The sequence below is a fragment of the Tenrec ecaudatus genome, chromosome 14, assembly GCF_050624435.1.
Source record: "Tenrec ecaudatus isolate mTenEca1 chromosome 14, mTenEca1.hap1, whole genome shotgun sequence".
In the NCBI taxonomy this organism is placed as follows: Eukaryota; Metazoa; Chordata; class Mammalia; order Afrosoricida; family Tenrecidae; genus Tenrec; species Tenrec ecaudatus.
This window is the reverse complement of record NC_134543.1, coordinates 54,305,251-54,320,628: the sequence shown is the minus strand read 5'-3', so window position 1 is coordinate 54,320,628 and position 15,378 is coordinate 54,305,251.

The following is a 15,378-nucleotide window of genomic DNA, read 5'->3' as shown; positions in this document are numbered from 1 at the left end:
AAACCGACTTCCATAGAATCGGTTCAGACTAATGGCAACTCTATGTAAGATGGGGCTAGATGGCCTCTCCTTTCTCACAGGGACTGATGTCATTAACAGTTGAATCTCTAACCCATAGGATCCCCAGGACCCCCAATATGATTGGAAAGAAACACTGGGGTATTTGGCTATTTGGTATTCAGGGACATTGTGTTGATCTGATTGATGACCCCGGCCCCTGAAGTGCTGTCTTATTTTTAAAATTATCCCATCAGTTTAAAGAGGGAGGACGTCGTTTGAACAATGTGTACACAGATCCTATCGATCCATCTGCCAAATCACATTAAGGCAAACTATGTTTGTTACATAAATTTTCAAATGTATATGAAAATAGAGGGAATGTTATAGTGACTGACTCCTTGTGTACCCTCTAACCAGCTTCCACAGTTACCAACATACAGCCAGTTTGTTTTATCTCTACCCCATCTGCTTTTCTGCCTCCACTAACTTGTTTGAAAGCAAATCCTAAACATCACTGAAGAATATTTCAGAATGTATTCTTTAAAAACAAGGTATTTTTTCTAAAGCCAAGATTATCAAACAGTTCCTTAATATCATCAAAGATCTAATCTGTGTTCTAATTTCCCTGACTATACCTAATATATTTGTATAATTTTATTCACATCAGAATCCAAGTAAATTTCTTGTGCCATATTTTGTGGCAGTTATGTCTCAAGTATTTTTCCTCTCCTTTGAAAAAACAGTGTTCATTGGAATATACCCTATATACTCAAGTATAAGCCAACCCAAATATCAGCCGAGGCTGCATTAAGAATGTGTTGAAAAACTAGGCTTATGCAAGAGTCTGTAGGATTAGTTGTTGATCTAAATATAGACAACAAGATGAAAATATATGACAATCAATTTATTTTTATTTAAAAAAATTTTTTTGACAATCAATTTTGTAAAGTTAACCACCCAGGTCAGGAACTAGAACTTTGCCTTCCACTTCATCAGTTCCTTCCACGCACCTACTCTTATCAATAGCCGTCCATCCCTCTCATAAGCAGCCACCATTCTCACATTTCCAGCCTTGCTGCTTCTCTTGGACAATTTTCTGTAGGCACCACCTGAAACTGGATGGGGGTGAGAAAACAAGGCTTTCTACACCAGAGTGAGACCTTGGGCTCATACAATCTTGTGATGCTGTGAATGCTTCAGCCCTCTGCTCAGAACCTCCTATTCCGCAGCACCACAAAGCCCTCTTCTGTAATAAAGGACAGGGCCTCCTGATACATACTGCCCCCTAAATATAGCTAAACACATTGACTCGTAGCGAGCCTCACTCCATTGACACACTACAGACATGAGCAATTGACTGGTCTCTTCCAGCCGCTCCTTTGCCTCAGTCCTCACAGATGGAGCGATCATTAAGGTCTTTTCCTATTACTCTGAAAAGCATGGGTGATGTCATTAGGTGTTCTTGGTTTTGGGGAAAGTAGATAGAGATCCCTTTTGTCCACAGGTCTTTGCTTTTAATTGACAGGATTCTCTGCTTCACATCGTGAAGGAAGAGTCATCGATGTCGTCAAGGTTTTGCCTAAAGAAATTATTTTCATGTAATGTGTACTTATCCTTCAGCTGATGACGTTGGAGCACACGTTGATTATCCGGTTATCTGTGTCTGTTTCCTTCTCTTATTAGTTCACTAACCTCTTGAACCACGCCCCTGCTGTCAGGAACGTCATTGGGAAGGATTTCATATCTGTCTGTGACAGGTTGAGTGTAAGCCAGGTGCCTCTCTGCTTTTCCATCTACTGGGAAGTGCTTAATTAACTCTGCAACTGGCCCAACTGTGGGGAAGATAATGGACCAGGGACCACTGCAGGATAAAGTCAGCAGGTAAACACCCTCGCCTGCTCTGTCTTTCTGTCTGTCCCCAGGGAGAATAATTTTGATGTGCATTCTAGTAATTCTTCAGATTGAGTTCCAGTTGCCCTCTGTCGTTATTTTTATTGAATTTACTTGTTTGCCGGCTTCACCCTCCCCCGTCCAACAGTTCTGATTTCTGGAACCACCTCTTGAGTCAGCTACCGCACCAAGCCCTGGTAGCAACCTTCACTGTAGGGAAGCCCAAGATAGGACAGTTGAACATGGAAGTGACCCTAGAAATAGTGGACCGTTAGGATGGGGTACTGAAATGGATCCAGTGATAACATGGATCTCACTTTGAATCTTGAGTAAGGTTGTGAGACCATCTGGGCGCTGTGTCATTATGTTTGCCAAGAACCTCGCTTGTTTTGGTGAAAAGAGAAAGTGAGGACTTCCATAGTAGCTCTCGTCCTTAGGAGGGTGAGCTGGTGCATAGCCTTTATTATCTCCTTTAGAAATGTCGAGAAGATAATCACAAATGGGACGGTCGTTAATTTAGGGCATGCTATGAAACCTAGAAAGTACACATAACGTTATTACAGAGAGCCTCACTGCCTACTGATGACGAATGGAAATGCTATTTAGGAAACAAAATGTTGGTTGTTGACAGGTCTCCTTGGTAAAATTAGAGCCTTCAGAAGGAAAGAATAGAATGCTGAGACAGAGTGGGAGTGTATAGAGGAGGATATGCCTGAGTGTATAGAGGAGGATATGCTGAGCGTATAGAGGAGGATATGCTGAGTGTATAGAGGAGGATATGCCTGAGTGTATAGAGGAGGATATGCCTGAGAGCTTGGAAGCCTGCGATTTTCATGAACCCTGCAGGTTAGAAGGGATGTCCCCCTTCCTCTTGCTAGGAAAGATTTACCTCATCCCCTTTCCCATAGCCAAGACACAGGCTTCACTAGAGGAAGATGGAAGATGGTGTTCAAGTTCCATCCCATCTTCCACTATTATTTCCAGACCAATAATTAAGGTTGGATCCTAGCCGAGCCCAAACAGCCCCTGCCCTGGGCCAGATAGCTTTCTTGCTTTCTCTCAACGTTTTATTGTGAATTGGGTGAGCAATTTTACATTCAAAAACTCGTGGACACTTTGTTTCATCTCATGGTTTGCAGTCCCCTCAATATAGCGTCATTGATTCCACTTCCTCTCTGTGCTTTCTGTTCCATTTCCTAACCCTTCCAAACTTGGTCTGTGGGCAAATGCTGCCTTTGATTCCCAATGATGGATCATTTCCACACGGGTGCACTTCACCAGTGTCGTTGTTTCCCTCACAGACTGGGCTATTGTTTGGCTGAAAACTGAACCATGGGGTGAGTTCCTTCCCAGGCCTGCAGGGTAACTAAGGGCCATTATCTCGTGGGTTCCACCAGCTTCCAGCAGAGAACTAGGTTGTAGGGAACAGAGCTAGCAGAGCCGGACAGTGGAGAATGCAAAGTAAGTGCGCTCTCCTGTCATTTAGGAGTTAACTTCATAGCAAGGACATTTCCTGTGTTGCTGGCAGGACGTTTTGGTGCTTCGGTATGGCAATAATTTACAATGAATCAGGCCCAAATATCACAACGACCTTGGCAAAGTGTGACGAGTAAGAAAAGTAGGTGAAACAACAGAAAACCTACGATTGCTATGTACCATCAGGAAGACCCTACCTTCACTAAGGTAATAGAAATAGACTCATGGGGGGGGGGCACTGACCTCATCACCAAGTCGCCAGTGGCTGTCCTCTGCAGGCCTAGGCTTACCTGCTTCTAATATGAATGTCAGGATGAAACATTTGACCCGGTGAACGGAAAGTCCCTGTGAGTGACCCTTGCCTCACCTCAAATATACACCAAGGCATCTCTCCTTTTCACCCTCAGACTTTCTTCCAAGTCTGCATAGTCCTTGCAAGCATGCATTCTGAAATGTGAAGAAGTTAATGTCTTTGGGGACAAATATCAATGAATGAGGAAGAGAAGTTATAGAATAAGTCCTTCACCTCCCTATCCATCAGCAACACAATTTTAAGGCACATTCTCCACACGCTACATGGGCCTGTGATGGGAATAAGGGCTGAGGTCCACAGCAGCAACCAGAAAAAGGTACCATTCTATAGGCTTCATCTCTGTTGTTTCACTCAGCAACTTCACTCCTATTCCTTGGAAAAACCAAGACCCTTTGCTACAGAGTCACTTCAGACTCGTAGTCAACATCATAGCACCCCGAGTTAAAGTTCCTGGAACTGTAAATCTTTACAGGGGCAGAAACTTGATGGGTTGATGTGTTTGAACCACCAACCTTGAAGTCTGTAGCCCAACACCTGACCCACAGCATCATCGGGCCTCCTTACCGACTCCTAGAAATGGTCTCCTAATCCAACTACCATATTTGTATGTCCCAGTCTTGTCTTAAAATTCGGACTGAGACTCTTCTCCTCTATAACTTCCACTTCTAAAACTTCATGTCGGGGTCACATGATATCCTGCAGACTGGTTATACTACAAAAATTCCTTGTTTAGAAAACACGTCATCCTGGCAAAGCGTGAAATGATTCTGTGTAGAGTTATCATTCTCAAAATGCAGAGACGCATTGTACTCTCTCTACCCCAAGGTTTTCACTTCGAGAAGAGGCAGTATTTTCTCTTTATTTCCCAAAGCCCTTCTTTGGGTCCATGATTGTAGATCCGGGTAAAGCTCACAATATATGTGAGCAAACAGAACTACTGTATTCATAAAGTGAAGTTGTTACCAAAAGCAATCAGGAGTCGCAATAAAAGATCGAGGGTTCATGCACTTTCTCTTGTAGGCATCTTAGTGCGTCCTAGTGCTTGCCCTTAAATCTCATGCTGGCTCCGGGTGTGTGCACTGCCATTGGCTATGACCTATCTCTCTCTTGAGTTTTATTATTCCTGCCCATTTTGTAACCAATTAATTGGTAAACAGTTAAGATGGCTCTGTTTCTACCTTTATATTTTAGAGTCCAAATTTTTAAAAATGTTCTCTCCTGGCAGACCCCAACCCTTGTCACTTCATTTGGAAGCTCACAGAATTCCGTTTCCTCCACATATATTCTCGTTAAGAAGCATCATGTTGCATCAGATCTAGCCTCTCCAAATCCAGAATTCCTCAGCCCCTTCCTTTCCTGACTTGGCAGGCACTGGCATTCAGACTAGTTGTTCAGGTGCCTCTTTGACCTTTATGTGTCTCAACCGGAGTAGCTCTTTGATCGGAACTCTAGCCGAGTCATGAATGGTTCCTTTTTAATTTACTTTCACATAGAAGGACATGTGCAGAGAAACACTTGACAGAGGATCTTTGTAAGTGGAGACTCAACCAGATGTAAATGCAAGATATGCGATAGTAAATGGGAAAATATGAAAGCTTAATAATAAGTGAACAATATTTTGCCTTGGGTTAATTTCAGATGGCTCAGTGAGCATCTTCCCAAGGCTGTAACATACTTTGATAACACTATAGAACCAAATTAATTTAAAAGAACACAGACAACAAATAAGTTACATGGGTGACGGAGATGTGGGGGAGATGAGAGTCACAGAATCACCTATATTCCTATATAATATTGAGTGCTCTCTCAGTGTATAAAGTAATCGCTATATTCTAGATCCATTACCAGGTGCCCCCTTGTGTCTATATAGCACAAAGGGATAGGAGAAAGGGTCAATGAAATGATCAAAGAATATTAAACTGGGTGCACAGTAGAGGTTATCAAATTTCACACCATCATAAACACTTGTGGATAGAGATATAGAGACTAGTTTATGGGTTACTGAGAACGCTAACTCTTATGAGTCTTCTAACCCCTAATCTTTTAACATGCTATATGGATGTGGGAACTTACCTTGTTGATTCTTCTCAAACTTTAGGTTTACCAGGAAGTCAAGAAAGAATTCTTAGGGTCTATATGCACCCATTTGTCTTCAGCGATCCTATCATGGAGGTGTGCAGTCAATGATATGATTTTTTGTTCTTTGATGCCTGGTAAAGGACCTTGGGCCTCTACTCAAACACTCCCTCAATGCATGAATACCTTCTTTTATTAAATTGGAACTCTATGATGCTCACTCTCCCGATACAACGGCTGGAGCTAAAGTGGGTGAACAAGTAAATGTGGTGAAGAAAGCTAATGGTGCCCGGCTATCAAAAGAGATAGTGACTGGGGTCTTAAAGGCTTGAAGATAAACAAGCGGCCATCTAGCTCAGAAGCAACAAAGTCCACATGGAAGAACACACCAGCCTGTGTGATCGAGTGGTCCCAAAGGGATCAGTTACCAGGCATCTTGATTCTCTTTATGTGATGGTATAAAAATCATGACTGTTTTGTTAGTTGGGTGCTCTGAGAAACAGATGTCAAGATAGGGTTAGGGTTAGATAATACTGGGAAGGATAAAGGCAGGAGGACAGGAAGAGGCAGAAAGAACTTTCAGTAAGGCCTAACGACCGTGGAAGGATAGAGGGAGAGAAGGAGGCTTGGGTAGGAAGAGTCTCAGCCAGCAGCATAGTGCTGAAGGGGACTGCAATGGGTCAAGAAGTGTCCATGTGCATGGGGAATCCAGCCCCTAACACATCATCACAGGGCTGGTAGGCACAATTGTACAGTGATAATAAGTAAATATTATAGTAAAGTCATAGAGAGCATGAGAGATAAAAGAGATTGAAATAATGGAGTCAGACACATTTCATGGAAGTATGCTCACTTCAGCACCGCTTGGTAGTTCATGTGGAAAGAGGGGGAGGGAAGGAGGACAAGGGGGAAAGGGAACAGGGGAGCTAGGACAGGAGAGGAAGGGAAGCCGAACAGAGGCCAAGGGAGGAGAGCCTGAGATAGAGCTCTTTATTGCTAACCCAGGATTATATACCTTTGGGGGCTTGCAAGCCCCTAATTACAGGTAGAGACATCTGTCACAGGAAGGGGTTGCACTATAGGTTATACAGCAATGAGAGAGGGGGACAATCTAGGGACACACATGCAATAGGAAGAAGAGAGATTGGGGTATACATGTGACAAGATGGGCGGATCCTAGATTCAGGATGGCAGCCTAACTTTAGGTGTTACTGAGCTGGTTTGACCTGTTCTCTGGATCTCCATAGAAACCATTATCAGGGGCAAGGTAATGGCTCCACAGGTAAAGTTTTGGGATATTAAAAAAAACAACCCAGAAAGTCAATGAAGTTACTGACTTCATTGTGAAACAGTAGCAGATAGGGGAAAGCTGATGATAGAAGAAGAATGGATATTGGTTTCTTGGAGAAAATAATGCGGTGTTTATAAAAAAATGTTTGAAAGGGCCTATGTGTTACAAAGTGGCAGCATCCAAGTCCCGTGCATGCATTTGCTGGAGTGGCTGGCAGTGGTTGGAGATGGACAAGAAGCAACAAGATAGTGGTCAAGAGATACTCAACGATAGGGAGGTGATGCAAGCAACAGCCACCAGTGGGTTTACCCATGGAGTGGAAAACAAGCATTCCGGTGATGCCAGACGTTGTTCCCAGAAAGGATTTCGTCTCAAACAAGCAGACTGCCAAGAGCAGAGGCTCACAGTAGTTCTAAGCTAGTACAGCTCCCCATCAATCCAGTGCTTCATCCAACTGCTACCCCAATCCCTGTGCCTCCTAGTCCATTTATTTTACAACATGATCACCAGCTAAGGGAACATCTGCTTTGTCAAAACTGCCCACACCCACATCTCTGTCCCTGCACAGAAGAAAAAAAAGAAACCATTATCAGTAGGCTGTAAACCCCACCTACAGGGACCAAGCTAATGGTCGCAAGCTTTTAGGGAGAAGTAGCCCATTGTCCTTAACAGCAGGGAGCGGGCCCTACCAGTCCAGACAGTTGTTTGGCAACTGACTGCCTTCAGGGAGGCAACTTGACAACCATTAGCTGCAAGTAGTGTCCTAAGTCTAACATATTTGGGGGAGAAAACTTGGGAGAAAACTTTCTGTTTCCCACACTTAAAGAAATTAACCTGCGTTTTAGCTGAATATGCTGTTCATTGTCTGGAAGTAGTGAATGTGAAATATGATGGTGCACATATGGTGGTGGGTCTGAGAAGGACTGAGGCCAAGATTGCAGGAAACTCAATTATGCTCCTTATAACGGGGTATGTGAGAGGCGCAAGTCCAAGCCCACCATAGTCTTTAAAATATACACTACCGCAATATAGATAAATAGATGACTTAGTCACTAAGTCTTTGCAACACAGAAGAGTGACCTTGACATTTTCATGCAATTCATTGCTATAGGCAGATGTGCCTGCTTTTGCCAACAGGCAATGCCTGAAGCACATTTGAATTTATGATTCTAGGGATGCATATCATTTTGAATTTTCTCACAGATACAGGAATAGTTACTGTGTGCATATTTAACTTCCCAGGTGAACTTCAGCTAGGGGCAGGCAAATAATCCTTTCTGACATACTTTAATGGTTGTGCTTTAATTGTAATATGGGTTAATATCCAGATCTTCCAGTTTAAGTAAATATAATGGAGATGAGCACATATTATGAATTAGATACCAATTCAGAATATTCACAGTATTTTCTTTGGAAAAATTGGCTCAACAGAAGCTATAATTACTGGAAAGCAGAAACATAAAGCTGCCACACAAACTGAAGTGTTTCCACTGTTTCTCTGAGACATTTAATCAATCTAGCCAAAGCAATCAACAAAACCAGTTGTTTATTGCCATATATTCCAAATAGCCTAATGACTGAGCTTATTCAGATTTAATTGACTAAATGTAGTACTGCTGTGATACAGAAACCAGCATTCCCCAAAAGCTTTTAAGGTGGCAAGATTGCAGGAAATTTACCAGAACCTAAAATTAATGACTAAAGCTCCATCTTTTCTTGATTATTACTTTATGCTTCAAATAAAAATGCTGTTGAAGTAGATTATGGTCAAGCATATCCAGGAAGCTTGGGTAATATAAATACTTATTAATTTTTTAATTGCTTTACTAAAATCAAGGGGGTGGTTTTGATTTAGAATCCTCTTCATGAGGATGCCTTTCAATTTCCTGGGCAGAGCAAACCCTGTCTGAGTTGCTGATGGTACAACTCAATACCTACTTCCTGATTAGATGTTCATTACTCTACAAAAGAGAAAAATAGAGCCCTCATGACATAGTGGTTATGAGTAGGTCTGCTAACCGCAGTGTCGGCAGTTCAAAACCACCAGCTGCTCCACAGGAGAACGACGGGGCTTTCTACTCCTGTAGAGAGTTCCCGTCTCAGAAACCCACAGGGACAGTTCTACTCTGTCCTCTAGGGTTGCTCTGAGTTGGAATCAACTTACTGGCAGTGAGGGAGTGAGGTGACAAAGAGGAGAAGCCTTTGGGATTCATGTTGACAGGCCTGTTGTTCTCAGAGGCTAGTCTTGTCCCCATGCAGCATCGCCTGGGAACTTGTTAGAAATGCAAATGCCCAGGCCCCACCCCATATCTACTGAATGGGAAACCTGAGTGGGTAAACTCACCAGCCTGTCCTCTAACAAACCTTCCAGGAGATTCTGGTGTTTGCTAGGAAAAAGCCAGCCTAAGCATCTCCCAAAGCGTACTCTATAGAAAACAAATTGGAATCCTATTAGCAAGGGTTGTAGAACTAAAAGATCCCCTGTTCAAATAAGTTTGGGAAGTTCTGGGCTAAAAAACCCCAGCAGGTGGACTATCCTCCTTCACAGAAGTCCCCTTCAGGCAATTCCCACCCCACCTCCACCCCTCCCACCCCCCACCCCCCCACCCTCATGTGTTGCCATATACCAATACCTTCTTATGTCCTCCTAATGGCACGACCCATACTCTTGCTGCTGAGGAATAGAGCCTAGGCCCTATTCCTTTCAGTCTCTTAGAAAAAGAAAGTCTTCTTCTTCTTTTTTCAATCCAAAGCCTACCTTTCTTCTTCCCATCCCAGGAGGAATGGCAGAAGGGAAACTCCTTGTGGTCTGATGGCCCCATCCACTGCAAGGTAAACAGGGAAGTTGACGTCGACTTCATGGCAGCGAGTTTGCTTTCTTTTGTTGTTATTGTTATATTAATCAAAGCCTTGGTTGTTCAGTCCAAAACGACTGGCTTTTGGGATGCATTTAGTACTACCCAAAACTATATTTAGGAAACAGACACATTCTTGCTGAATATCTATCCAATTCTTATCAACAAGCTGATTGAAAACATCTTAGTCTGAGACAGCTCTTTGTATTGTTTCAGTGGTTCAGTACTTTCCCAAAAGTCACGCACAATCTTTGTTTTATAGCTCTCTGCAGTGCAAAAGGAGCCCTTGTGGCCTGGTGGGGTACACATTGTGTTGTTCATCACAAGGTTGTCAATTTGAAACTACCAGCCACTCCAAGGGAGAAAGATGAGGCTTTTGGGTCCTGTAAAGAATTACAGTCTCTGAAACCCACAGGGGCAGTACGTCAGGTCCTTTAAGGTCACTGAGAGCCAGAAACGACTCCGTGGCAGTGAGTTGTGAGTTTGGTAATGCAAAACCAAACAAGGAAGGGCTTGTCCCTCGAACAGATTTCATTGACCACGTCAACATGTAGAACTGGATTATGAACCCCGCATGGAAGTGTATTAGTTTCAAGCAAAATAAGGAAAAAGTCAAACCAGTTTTCATAGAGTTGATCCCCACCCATGATGACCCCATGGTGTGTGCCAGCCTAGAACTGAGTGTTACAGGGTTTTAAATAACTGATTTCTCAGAAGTCGACCGCCAGGCCTTTCCTCCCAGGCTTCTTTGAGTGACTAGAATTGCACTTAACCATTGGTGCCACCCAGAGACAACACTCAGACTCAAACTGCATCACTAACAAAAAGAAGACAACGCAAACATTTGAAACTCACCGTCTGCCCCTGCTATGCAGCACTGGGTGAGAGAGGCCAAGTTCTATTTTCATCTAAGGGGGGGAGGGAAAACATACTCCAATGCATTTAAATGTCACCTTACACTTCAGTGCAGTAAGTAAAGAGCAGGAGGCGGAGTGTGCGGAAGGAGGGACCATTGCAGCTCCTGCAGAAAACAACACTGCATTTCTTGTCTCCTTGCTCTCAGTTCGCACAATGAACTGCAAACTTCTGATGTCACACTTGGGAAAGAAGTCTTCCAAGGCCCAGACCCTCAAAAGGGCTAATGACCTCTTGGTGAGCTAGAACTTGGAGACTAACTGAAGGATGGCTTGCTACTTGAAGCAGCTCACAGGGGCTCCCTGAATAATGCCAGCGTTCCCAGGTCTGGCTAATGAGAAGGGTTCATTTCTAAAGGGGAACACGGGGGTATTAATGTAACTCTTGGTTGGCATGGCAAAAAATAGATGACGTCTCCTCCCTTTATATCCTCTAATAAGTGCTTGTCATCCTAGACTTTCCTCCGGTTCCTCTGACTCAAATTCATGCATTGTTAAAAATCTGATTAAAATGCATTGAATCAGGGCACCGCTGACAACAAAAATAGAGTTAGTTTTTGACGCCAAGCCCCAAGCTGTCAGTGTTTCATCCCGATGTGCATGTAAACAAACTGTCTGTCAGACACCCATACATCTGAATGGAAAATTATTCAGAAAGGGGGATGATGACTGAGAGTCTGAGCACAGTTACCACTGCAGGGAATTAAATTCACCGGCACATGCTGTCTGTGGAGGGCTGTCCCTTCACTTAGTGCCATGTCACATTAGCAAATATTTCGTTTCATGGTTTCTATCAGAAAACACAAAGCTATTATGTAAATTACAGTAATTAAAATTAAAACCTATCGTTCTCCAAACGAAGGCATTAAGCCTTTTCCCGCATGTTGCTTCTGCTTTCTACAGAGAGACAAGGGAGGCGCTACGGATCAAATTCTGTCCCCTGAAAGGATTAAGTTGAAGTCTTAACACTTGTTTGTTTTCTAACTGTGCATTTATTTGGAACTAGAATCTTTGAAGATGTTACTGATTAAAGTAACATGAGGTTATATGGGAGTAACTTGGGTTCTAATCCAACAGAGAGAGAAAGATGGACGAAACGAAGATCTGAGACTATCACAAGGTGCTGAAGACCAACAAAAGATCTACCCTCTAGAGACTTTGGAGGGGTGATGACCTTGGTGGTGTAGTGGATTAAGTATTGGGCTGCTAGCCATAAGGTCACCAGTTTGAAACCACCAGAGACTTTTTGGAAGCAAAAGAAAGCTTTCTATTCTTTTAAACATCTATAGCCTCCAAAAACCATAGCGGGCAGTTCTACTCTGTTCAAAAGGATCACTATGAGTTGGATTTGACACGAGGGCAGTGAGTTTGAGTCTTTTGGGAGGGCCTAGTGGACACGTTGATTTAGACTTCTAGCCTCGAAAACTGTGAGAGAATACATTTCTGTTCTTAGAAACCACCCGTATTCGATGGTATTCGATGACAGTAGTTCTGACACTATAATACAGAGGGGAAACTTTAAAATATTTCCTGAAGCGTGCTTTATTTTTCAAAAGGATATTGAGAAAACTAGAAGTCAGAGCTTAGACCTTGCTCATGATTAAGCAAGGAGTGTGGGGCACCACATAGTAAAGGGGTGGGTAAAGAATCTGAAACTGGGAGATGAAAGCAGAATGACCATATGTGGGTTTTCCATTCGCTAACATCAGCTAGAGGCTCGGTCTGAACTGAATACGGGGCTATCGGCTCTAATGAACCCTTGAAATCCATCAAGAAAACCTGTGGTAGCGATTGTACAAGACTCCTTGATGTGACGGAACGATGGAATGATATGATACCTGCATTTGCTCCCGAATAAAAAGGTTTTGAAATAAATAAGACAAGTAAGACAGACCAAAAAAGAAAAATTTTAGTTGTTCCCAAGACTGTTAGATGTTTTCTGCTATCTCTCTGCCTCATAAGCTGTAATCACAGAATTTGTAGTGGAGTACACGGCCTTACAGTCTGATTACATGTCCGAGCATTCCAGATAGCTAGGTATCTATGACTAATATTTGACCGAAGAGGTGTATGCACAAGTAATATGAGCATCTCCCTGCCTGTGCCCCTTTCTCACTGTCTGAAACCCGAATGAACACGTGGATCTAGGTGAGTCCTTACGTGACTGATGAAGACCAGCCAGACAACTGCCAGGATGGAGATGTTGGCCCAGCAGCCTCAGACTGCTTCCTCACTGTTGAAGGCATGAGCTATTATCAGTCATAGTATTTGGGTTATCTATTATAGAAGTTGAATGTATATTTTTAACAAATATAGAATTTTTGTTGAAAATTTAATGACACAGAACTTCTAAGCCTGTATAGCAGGAGTTGGTAAACTATGAGCACAGACCAAATCCCACTGGGTGCTTGTTTTCCAAAAAACTAAGGTTTTACTGGAAAATCATCATTCTCATTCATTTACAGATTGTGTCTGGCTGTTTTCACACTACAACAGCAGAGTTGAGTAGAAGTGACAGAGGCCACAAGGCCCACAGAACGAAAATATTCATTATTTGGTCCTTAACAGAGAAAGTTTGCTGACCCCAGCTAGTTAAGAAAAGAAAAATAAAGAATGAAAATTGGTGCAGCCTGTGAAAGTCAGGAAAGCAGAAGCAACTGTAAACGCAAAACCATGAAAAATAGATCATTTAAAATAAAAACACAGGAACATGACTAAATATATTGGTGGCTAAAAGAAGCAATTAGTGGGCAAAATCTCTCCATTAATTTGTCCACACTGGTGAGATCAGGCAATGAATCAAGTCTGGAGCTGGTAGGAAAGTTGGGCCACTTAGATAAAGAATAAGGGAACTTCTGGGAGTCTCAAGAGAAGTGACTTAGCGAAGGTAGAGTTTTTCTAGGAAAGAAGGTGCTCCACTTTCAAGACATTCTGTGTGTAAAATTCCGGGTAGCCGTGAATAAGCTAAGAGAACCAGGAACTATTTCCATTGAAAAGCAAGAGAACGAGAGGAAGCCGATCCTGCTTTCTCGGTGAACCAGAGGTTTTGAAGACCAATAGTTGACACATATTTTTTTTAAATTGTCTATGTTTGTATCTATATTCTGAGAAAGTCATTGGAACTCAATGCATAGCAACCCTATAATGAGAACTATCGTCTTCAATTTCTTATCTTTATTCCTTTTCTGCTCTCTCTTCCTGTTAGATGGAAATCCTGTAAAGCAATCGAAGTAGCTATAGGGGAGGTAGCTATCCAAGATGTAGCTGTAGAAGAGGAAGAAATGATGTAACAGTCATTTCTACCAAAGAACTGATGCCAAACTCAGTAGACTGAATCAAGTGCCTGCCAGTCCTTGTACGGGAAAGCCGCTGACCGAGCTCGTCCTAGACAGAGCCATCATTCTGGAGAGGAGTAAAGGGAAACTCTTGTCTTCTGAGGTCACTCAAGAGACAGACATCCGGAGAGAGCCTACTGTCTGCGAGCTTTCCTGGGCTTATTTTGTTTTTCCCTTGCCTGGGAGCGTTTGTCTCACACACTCCAGTCTTGGCCATGCCTCCTTTCAAGAGTCACTTGGCTGAATGAAGCCCTGGCAGTCTGCCTTTCTGAACGTCTTCCGATGGCCAGTACCTGCAGGCAGCTCAGAGGAATCCCTGTGACTGAAAAAGACTGCAGAGTTCCCCTTGACCATCTAGCAGGGGAAGCCAGCCCGTAACGCATCATCACGGGTCCTGTGGGTGCAATTGTACAGCTATAATAAGTAAAGATCATAGTAAAATCATAGAGATAATGAGAGATAAAAGAGAGAGAGACTGAAATAATGGAGTCAGACACATTTCATGGTAGCATGCTCACCTCAGCCCCGCTTGGTGGTCCACGTGGAGAGGGGGAGGGAAAGGAGGGCAAAGGGAAAGGGAACAGAGGATGGGAGAGGAGAGGGGGAGCTGAGAGAGTGAGAGTGAGGGGGATCTCTATTGCTCACCCAGGCCTATATACTTTGTGGGGCGTGCAAACCCACTGCTTACAGGTAAAGACCTACATCACAGGAAGGTATTGCACTATCGTTTATACAGCAATGAGAGAGAGTGGTCTAGTGACATCCACGCAATAGGAAGAGGAGGGATTGGGGATATACATGTGACAAGATGGGCGGACCCTAGATTTAGGATGGCTGCTTAGCTTTGACCTGTTCTCTGAATCTCCATATGAACCATTATCAGTAGGGTGTAAACCCCACCTACAGGAACCAAATATATGACTGCAGGCCTGTCCATTGTCCTTAACAGCAGGGCGAGGGGCCCACTGCAGTCTGGCATCTGATCGCCCTTAGGGAGGATGCCAGTACACATCTGACCTCCCCCTACAACCATCTACACAACCAAATAAATGAATACTCACTTGAACTGAGGCACTGCTGGGAGGCACAGTGAGGGGCAGAGACACAGAGGTCAGACCTTGACTCCCTCCAACAACCCCAAGGGAATTATGAGCCTTCCTTTTCATTTCCAAAAGTGTGCTGGAGTAGCACGCTATGATTCCAGGACCAGGGTGAGATATTCTGGAAT